At 42.3% G+C, this 9,914-nt stretch overlaps 1 protein-coding gene across 1 annotated transcript in view; it reads left to right on the top strand.

The window, feature by feature from the left end:
* The first annotated feature begins 2,144 nt into the window (after positions 1–2,144).
* The window catches only part of LOC124621854 (fatty-acid amide hydrolase 2-A-like), a 170,292-nt gene continuing 162,522 nt past the window's right edge, over positions 2,145–9,914 (top strand). Inside the window, exon 1 of the mRNA XM_047147316.1 lies at positions 2,145–2,258. The gene's annotated coding sequence lies outside the window, so the exon portion shown is untranslated. The remainder of the gene's footprint in view (positions 2,259–9,914) is intronic.

Genomic DNA, 9,914 nt, shown 5'->3' with positions numbered 1-9,914 from the left:
CCACAGACTGGCCGGTTCACCGGAGCTCGACACAAATCCATCGAGCGGATTCGTGCCGGGGACCGGCGCTCCTTCCCGCCCGGAAAGCAGTGCGTTAGACCGCACGGCCAACCGGGCGGGCGTTATTCATATGTACACTCATTTATCTATGGCATTCTTTTATGGGGAACAAATGCACAAAATATGAACAAAATTTTCAAAGTTCAGAAAAGAGCCATAAGAATAATAACCAAAAATACCAGTCGAGCTCATTGTAAAGATCTGTTCAAAATTCTGGGGATTTTAACTCCTTCATGTGAATACATTTACCACTCAGTTGTACACATCAAAAATAACATTGGTAATTACTGTACAAACAGCTCTGTCCATGACCATGCAACAAGAGATAGACTCAACTTATATTTACCAAGAAAAAATAAACATAAAATTGAAAACTGCATTTTCTACCAAGGAATAAAACTTTACAGTTGATTACAAGAAGAGATTAAAGAAATTGTAAAAATACCCTTATTTAAAAAGGCAACTAAAAAGTACCTGTAATGCAATACATTTTATACATTGAAGGATTACTTAGATAAAACAGAGTAGGAGTTTGGTAAAAAATGTTATACAAATAAATAATAACAATTATTATTATAAAACATCCAACATTCCACATAACACATTCACTTTATGCTTTTTTCCTTCTATTTTCCTTTCTAGAAATACTTACCCCCATAGCACAATACTAACACCTCCTCCTCTTTCTGAGCTCAACATCACACTAATTATGGAGGGATGCTGAGTCAGTTTTTCAGGATAGCAAATGGAAAGTTGCGGTACAGAAAATGACTCAGAGATCACCAGTGTGTGTGTGTGTGTGTGTGTGTGTGTGTGTGTGTAGTGAGTGAAGTGTTATGAAACAATGTGTGTATAGTGTGTGCAGTGATTGATAGTGAGATATGAGTGAACAGTGTGGCATTACATTATCAATAGGTTATTTGTAAAAAAGTATTGTATACCAGGAGTAAATCTAATGACTGTCTCCAACTAGAAGCCTGTAAATATATGTGTATACAAATTAGCTTATTTTAAATTGGTCTAAGCTTGTAAATACCTAAACACATGTCCTATAGCCTTGTAAAAAGAGATCTACGGATGAATAAAGCTACTATTACTACTACATAATGTTGTGGGTAGAGCAAATCAAAGACTGCGATTCATTGGCAGACACTCAGAAGGAGCAACGGGTCTACTAAAGAGACAGTTTACACCACGCTTGTCCGCCCTATTCTGGAGAATTGCTGTGCGATGTGGGATCCGCATCAGGTGGGACTGACGGATGACATTGAAAAAGTACAAAGAAGGGTAGCTCGTTTTGTATTATCGCGAAATAGGGGAGATAGTGTCACAGGCATGATACCTGAATTGGAGTGGCAATCATCAAAACAAAGGCGTTTTTCGTTGCGACGGGATCTTATCGTGAAATTTCAATCACCAGTTTTCTCCTCCGATTGCGAAAAAAATGTGTTGGTACCCACCTACATAGGGAGAAATGATCATCACGATAATATAAGAGCTCGGAGCCGGCCGACGTGGCCGAGCGGTTCTTGGTGCTACAGTCTGGAACCGCGCGACCGCTACGGTTGCCTGTTCGAATCCTGCCTCGGGCATGGATGTGTGTGATGTCCTTAGGTTAGTTAGGTTTAAATAGTTCTAAGTTCTAGGGGACTGTGACCTCAGAAGTTAAGTCCCATAGCGCTCAGAGCCATTTGCACCATTTTTTCTTCAGAGATCGCACAAAAAATTTAAGAGCTGGTTTTTCCCGTGCGCCGTTCGAGAGTGGAACGGTAGACAGCTTGAAGGCAGAGAATAGCAGAGTAGTCATGTAGTTGTATATGAATTACAGGATTTCAAAAAAAGTGATCCATTGAATTTGTTGCTCAGCGTGGTAGTAGTGCAGTTTGTGAGCCAATGACAGTAGTTCAGGCTCTGTCGGCAGCTCCATTGGAACAACATACCTACGGGCTGGGTTACGCACGGGCCAGCTCGGCGCTTCACCGTCATTTCGCCTCCCACCCGCCGCCGAGCGCCGATCAAGGTGCACCAGAGACACGCGAAGGGCAGCGCAGCGCCGCCACAGCCGGCCACGGCAAGTGCGGCCCGTAATTACTGAAGGACGCCTCCCATTCGATAAGCCGCCTGCGCCATACAGCATCCGCCAGCTGGCCAGCGAGGTGGACCGCCCCACGCCAGTCTACGCCGCGACGTCGTGACAGGTACGTTCTCGTGTTCTTCCGCACTGCCTACTGCTGGCGCGCCGTAACAGAAATCTCCCTGGCGGAAACGCGTCGAGACGTATCATCGTAATCAGTTTCCTTTAATTTACGTCAATGGTCACAGACTGTTCGATAACAGATTACCGGTTTCGGTCTTTAATGACCATCATCAGATCCGTTTCATAAAAACGAAGTCCTAATGTACTGCAGCCATAGTGGCACCGTCAAATGTTAAATGCAAAATCAGCACCAGCATTGACATTTGACGATGCCGCTACGGCTGCAGTACATTAGCACTTTGTTTTTATGAAACGGATCTGATGATGGTCATTAAAGACCGAAACCGGTCATCTGTTATCGAACAGTCTGTGACCATTGACGTAAATTAAAGGAAACTGATTACATATACGGGTCACTGTTTTTTCGGGACGATGTCGCAGCTTGTGAAACATATCATGGTTACGAATCTGTTACTCCTCTGTGGCTGTGGATGATTTTGTCAGTGAAATTCTCCCCTGAAGGGTGGGGAGGAAGGAGGGGAGGGAGGAACGAAAGTAAATTAATCTAGATCACAGAGTAGGAATATCTAAGGGGGTTAGCATACTCAACTGCGCATGCCACCAACAGCAAACTGCGACAGTAACGTGGATTTCATCTAACGCACTTTTGTTTTTTTACACATTTACTTATTGGTAACAGCAATGGTGAACAATTTTTGCTGCTACAAATGCAAATCCAAACTCGTCAGAGGAGCAAAAAGTTTTCATAGATGTATAGTATCACAGAGGTTTAAGTAAGGTTATCATACCAGTAAGAGGCGCTCGTGTCTAGAAATATCGAGACACACTGTAATAAAGTGGCAATACAGTAGGGATAATTTATGGGACTGCGTGGACGTATATTTAAGAGACAAATGCGAAATAAATTCGGTAGTGTGGGAGTCTGCTCCCAGCCACGCGGAACAAACACTGGTAGCAGTTAGTTCTGTAAAATATCTGGGAGTATGCGTACGGAACGGTTTGAAGTGGAATGATCATATAAAATTAATTGTTAGTAAGGCGGGTGTCAGGTTGAAATTCATTGGGAGAGTCCTTAGAAAATGTAATCTATCAACAAAGGAGGTGGCTTACAAAACACTCGTTCGGCCTATACTTGAGTATTGCTCATCAGTGTGGGATCCCTACCAGGTCGGGTTGACAGAGGAGATAGAGAAGATCCAAAGAGGAGCGGCGCGTTTCGTCACAGGGTTATATGGTAAGCGTGATAGCGTTACGGAGATGTTTAGCAAACTCAAGTGGAACACTCTTCAAGAGAGGCGCTCTGCATCGCGATGTAGCTTGCTGTCCAGGTTTCGAGAGGGTGCGTTTCTGGATGAGGTATCGAATATATTGCTTCCCCCTACTTATACCTCCCGAGGAGATCACGAATGTAAAATTAGAGAGATTCGAGCGCGCACGGAGGCTTTCCGGCAGTCGTTCTTCCCGCGAACTGTACGCGAGTGGAACAGGAAAGGGAGGTAATGACAGAGGCACGTAAAGTGCCCTCCGCCACACACCGTTGGGTCGCTTACGGAGTATAAATGTAGATGTAGATGGGTACACACTTCGTACAATGCTCACCCTCCGATAAGAAAACATAGTAATTGACGGAAGATCATCGAATGAAACAGAAGTAATATCTGGCGTTCTCCAAAGAAGTGTTCTAGGCCCCTGTTGTTCCTGATCTATATAAACGATTTAGGAGAGAACCTGAGTAACCTTCTTAGATTGTCCCCAGATCATGGTGTCATTTACCGTCTCGTAAAGTCATCAAAGGATCAAAAACAATTGCAAAATGATTTGAACAAGAAATCTGTGTGATACGAAAAATGGCAGTTGACTGAATAATGAAAAGCGTAAAATCATGTACATGAGTACCAAAAGGAATCCGCTGAATTACGGTTACACGATAAATCACACAAATTTAAGGGTTATAAATTCAATTAAATACTTATGGGTTACAATTACGAAAACTTAAATTGGAACGATCACATAGATGATGTTGTGGGAAACCTAACCAAAGACTGCGATTTATTGGCAAAACACTTAGAAAATGCAATGGGTCTACTAAAGAGACTGCCTACTCTACGTTTGTCCGTCCTCCTCTGGAGTACTGTTGCGTGGTGTGGGATACACATCAAGTATGACATCGAAAAAGCTCAAAGAAGAGGAGCTCGTTTTGTATTATCACGAAATAGGGGAAGAGTGCCACGAATATGATACCCGAATTTGGGGTGACGGTCATTAAAACAAAAGCGTTCTTCGCTGCGGGAAGACCTTTTCGTGGAATTTCTATCACCAGCTTTCTCCTCAGCGTGTGAAAATACTTTGTTGGCCCCCATCTGCTTCGGTAGAAACGATCATCTTAAGAAAACAAAATAAATCAGAGCTCGCAGGTTTAAGGGTTCGTTTCTTCCAAGTGCTGTTCGACAGTGGAATGGTAAAGTAATAGCTTGAATGTGATTCGATAAACCTTCTGCCAGGCACTTAATTGTGAGTTGTACAGTAATTATGTAGATGAAGAACTACGTGCCAGAGAACTATGTCCCAGTCTGAGTCATTTCCTTCGGATTATACAGGTCTCACGGTCATTTTACTTACTTTAAAGTAACCTTAGTATGCTACTATAACAGGCTATATGTGGATAAATATATTTTTTGCGATTAATATATTGTTTCCCTAAGGATGGACGAAGTCAAAAACCAGGAAGCAAAAACAGAAGAACTTCGTCCTTAAAAATATTTAAAAGTGTGATATTTGCTGCATGTTTTCTTTCCATATTCGAAGTTTTTTGGGACGCTATAACTAAGAAGCCATCTCGTAATGTTGCCGCAGCGTATTTTTTTAAAACTATGGCTCGGCACTACGATAAAGTCCAGTACAAAATCTAACACCTGGCGGTGGCTGCACTCCATTACTCTGCGGCAAAAATTTGCGATATCTGGGCTATGAAAGCTGGCACCAACAAGTGGAACGACCTTGCATTTATCTCCTCAAAGCTCTCTGCCAAATTCACTCCAGATATCGACTGGAAAATGTTAAGGTGCCTATGAATCGTGTGTACAAATTCAGTGATACTACTGAATAGGATCTGTCTGTTCTAGCGGTGTAATGAATTCAAAATCCACAGGGTCCTTAGAGTAAAACTAAGGCAATATGTAGTCACGTGACTTTGGCAGCACTTTATGTTGGCAACAGAAATTCTCTTCTGCGCATCTGAATATTCACTCCATAGACATTCTTACTCTACGGTCTGGATCAGAGGAGGTCACTGGTCAGAAAGTCTATATCCACATGTGTTCTCTGCAATTCACAATTCGTGCCTGGCAGTTCGTTCATCGAACCACTGCCAAGCTGTTTCTTTACCCTTCCACATTCGAACAGCGTGCAGAAAGAAGAGACACTTAAATCTTTGCATGCGATCTCTGATATCTATTATTTTATTACAAAGATAATTTCTCCCTATGTAGGTGGGCGCAAACAATATATTTTCGCATTCAGAGGACGAAGATTGTGATTGAAATTTCGTGTAAGGATCGTGTCGTAACGAAAAACGCCAACTCGTGTATCATACCCGTGACGGTCTCTCTCCTATTTTGCGATAATACAAACCGAGCTGTCCTTTGATTCTTTTCGATATTCTCCGTCAATCCTATATGCTTGGGATCCCATACCGCGCAGCCGTACTGCAGAAGAGGACGGACAAACGTAGTGTAAGCGGTCTCTTTAATAGAGCTGTTGCATTTTCTAAGTGTTTTGCCAAAAAACTGTAGTCTTTTTTTTAGCTTTCCCCGCAACATCATCTATGTCATCGTTCCAGTTTAAGTTATTCGTAGCCATAATCCCTAAGTATTTCGTTGAATTTATAACCTTCAGATTTATGTGATTTATCGTGCAACCGAAATTTAGCGGATTGCTTTTAGTACTCATGTAGATGATTTCACAATTTTCATTATATACAGTCAGTTACCACTTGTCGAACCATACGTATATCTTATCTGAATCATTTTTCAATTAGTTTTGATCTTCTGATAACTTCACGAAACGGTAAACAACACATCGGCTGCAAACAGTCTAAGAGGGCCGCTCATACTGTCTCCTAAATCGCGTATGTACATTAAAAACAGCTGAGGGCCTTCCTTTGGGAATGCCAAATATGGCATCTCTTTTAATCGGCGACTTTCCGTCAATTACTACGAATTGTGACCTTCCAAACAGGAAGTCGCGAATTCTGTCGTATAACTGAGAAGATACTCCATAGGCTCGCAGTTTGATTACAAGTCGCTTCTGAGTAACGGTGTCAAAAGCCTTCTGGAAACCTGAACGTATGGAACCAGTTTGAGATCCCCTGTCATTACTTAGTGTGAATAGAGAGCTAGTTGTGTTTCACAAGAACGATACTTTCTGAATCCTTGATGACTATTTGTCAATAGTTTTCTTCTAGGTAATCTGTAATGTTCAAGCACATTATACGTCCCAAAACCCTACTGCAAATCTACGTCAGTGATGTGTGTATTGAGTGCTGGAGTGACCTATGCAGCTTTCCAGTCTTTAGGTACAGATCTTTGGTCGAGCGAGCGGTTGTGTATAAATACTAAGTACGGAGGTATTGCATCAGCATACTCTGAAAGGAACCTAACTGGTGTACAGTGTGGACAGGAGGACTTGCCTATATTAAATGATTTAAGCTGGTTCGCTACACCGTGGACATGTAGTTTTAAATTACTCATTCTGGCAGCTGTTCTTGATTCGAATTCGTCTTCTTTGGTGATGGACCCGAGGGAACTATATTTGGTAATTCCACTTCAGTGCACTGTCATCAGTAACATGACCGTTGCTGTTGCGTAGTGTAGGTATTCATAACGCCCTTGTGCTTTTCTCTGCTTTCTTTTTCATATCGGTCGATTAGTCAGGTCTGATGAGTTACCTCTGTGAAGCATACTCCTGTCAAATATTATGAAATATTTCCGACCGGGAAAATCTGGAGAAAGAAGAAACGATTTACTTCTGTTCAGACAGTGAAACTGCATGCAGGTAAAAACGAAACAATGGACCATGTTACAGAAAACGTACAATTTCTGTACTCGAATGTGTAAGTGATTCAGGTATTACTGAGTCCAAGGCGGAAGAACAGATTATCTTTGTGAGTTATATTACTGACGTGGCTGTTGTTATCTAAATGTCATTAAGTTATTCCCGTACCTGAATTGTAGAGGTGTTTCACTTGCCGCTGATTTTTCAGGAAGCGATTAACGTCCAGCCAATCGCAAGAAAAGCTAACATGCTTTGAGTGGCGGTTTGAATGTTAAAATATATTGTATTTGGGGTGACAGTCATGAAAACTACTTTTCTTGTGCCCTTCTCTCATGGACGTCTACAAAAACGTCTTTATATCGCCGTAACTGTCCGCCTCCGTAGCGCAGCGGTAGCGTTACTGCCTACCACGCAAGGGGGGCCGGTTTCGAGTCCCGGCAGGGGACTGGGTGTTGTGTGTCTCTCATCATCACTGAAGTGGCGTCAACTAAAAAGACTTGCAGTACAGCGGCCGAAGGGCGCAGGCCCGAATTGTCCCGACACCAGGTAGGTAAGCAGGTAACAGGACCGAATCCTCCCAAACTGACACATTTTATATTGTATTATAGACAATAATATAATTATCTCTGCCATGTTCCTTATCTCCTTCCCCTGCCCCTCCCATGTTTTAAACAAAAAAATATTGCTTCACTTGCGCACGCTTTGTGCGTGACCTTGAGCGGGGCTTAGTCGCTGACCCTGTGCTGGCCGGACTTTATCTCAATAAGATAAAAGATAAAACTTTTAAGCATACTCACAATACACGCGAAAATTTTTTACATCTTCTACTGTAACTTCATATGCTTTCTTTTGCCTGCTTGGAGTATTCATAACGCTTAGAACTACTACCTGCTTCAAACGGGAGGATTCAGTACCACCGTTTTTCAGACCCTTGTGGGCTTGGGAGGATTGTGTACTATTTTTCTGACCGCGGGAGGATTCGGGGCTGCGCACCGGCCGAACCTCGGAGGGGATATCCTGGCCATTAAATGCCATTAGCCATTAAATGCCATACGATCATTTCATTTTTCATCTTCGCAAGTGCGTCTTGTTCTTACGATCCGTAAGTGAGTGATTCCTCGAGTGCAATAGTTTTGTTTACAAGCTTCTAGATTATTTGTCCTCTCATCTTGTTCAGCAGCATATGACGAAAAAGATATCGTATTATTTGCACAAATTTCCGCCTAAATTCTGTGAGCATCCCAGTGTCACTTTGGTATTAAATAAACCGAGTCATTCGCTCCACGAATTGGACACGACCCTACCACGCTTGGCTGTTTACAGTGTTTAGATGGATCGCCCGGTGTACGGTACTTTCGGAGCTATTGTATCACTACGCTGTATTTGAACTTATTGTGTCTCCAGTTATTACAAGAGACTCCCTTGGATTTGTCTGCAGTTATGTTCTCTATTTTAAATTTACACGAAGTGAGTAGGGAAATAGTTTAAACGAATGTGTAGACCCTGGATCTCTCCCTAAATTATGAGGCAGAAGTTTGTTGCGATCGTTTTCCGCTTTCCGACGGTTTGGTTCATCCAGTTCTCTTTCCTCCCCCCCCCCCCCCCCCCCCCTCTCCCCACACGTTTTCTTGTAAGTGATGGGCAAGACAACAAATTTATTTAGAGTCTTAAAATTTTTACGTGTGTTTTTCTAACTTGATTTTTATTGTTTAATATAACTTTTCGTTCTTCTTGTAATGCTCAAGAATGCTCTTGTCTGTATCTATATCTCTACTACGCAAACCACTGTGAAGTGGATGGCAGATGATATGTCCCATCGCTTAAACGACCCATTGCACGCTGTAATTGATATAATCAATATCTTCTACGGGAGATTCCTCACTTAAGCAGGATTTCATGGGATAGTTTGCGTGTATCTTGAAGCACATGCCATTTCAGTTTTGTAATCATCTCCCTGACGTTCTCTCATGGGTCAAACACTCCTTTGAATATTCATGTTCCAGTTCTTCGTACCACGTAAGTCTAACAAATTACTGTATTAATATAATATAGAGGAACGTTACGATAGTGATTTTAATGCTTCAGGAGTTCTACGCAGTCTAATGTTAATATCATTTTCTATACTCAATCACTTAATCTGTAATTCTTTATTCCAAGGCATGTTGCATCGAAGTTAATGGGAATTTCTCTAGAGTGAAGCGCTGTCACCTTGACTAAGTATGAGTGCATGTATTTATGAGTGCATGTATTTCTATCGTTTATAAGCTTACCAAACAAAAAATTACTCTCCCAAGTGAACACGCATACGTGGATCGTTAAGGCTTTCCCAATGGCGCGGCGATCGAATCACGTGCTCAATGGTGCGTGCACTACCTCTGCGTGAGCATAAGGAAGTAGCGACCAGTGAGACATTTGTGTATCAACCGGACGTTGCAAGTAAACATGGATGAATATAAGAACGTGACAGAGTGGCAGAAAGGGGCAATCGTATTTGGCTGTGCCCATGGCCACAAGGTGTGTGAGGTTGGTGGATTTGCTGGTGTTTAGCGGCGGACTTTTCAGTGTTCTGCCTGTTGAGCAAGCT

This window comes from Schistocerca americana, chromosome 1, assembly GCF_021461395.2.
Source record: "Schistocerca americana isolate TAMUIC-IGC-003095 chromosome 1, iqSchAmer2.1, whole genome shotgun sequence".
Classification (NCBI taxonomy): domain Eukaryota; kingdom Metazoa; phylum Arthropoda; class Insecta; order Orthoptera; family Acrididae; genus Schistocerca; species Schistocerca americana.
Note: the sequence above shows the minus strand (reverse complement) of the source record. Positions and strands in the feature narration are given on the sequence as shown.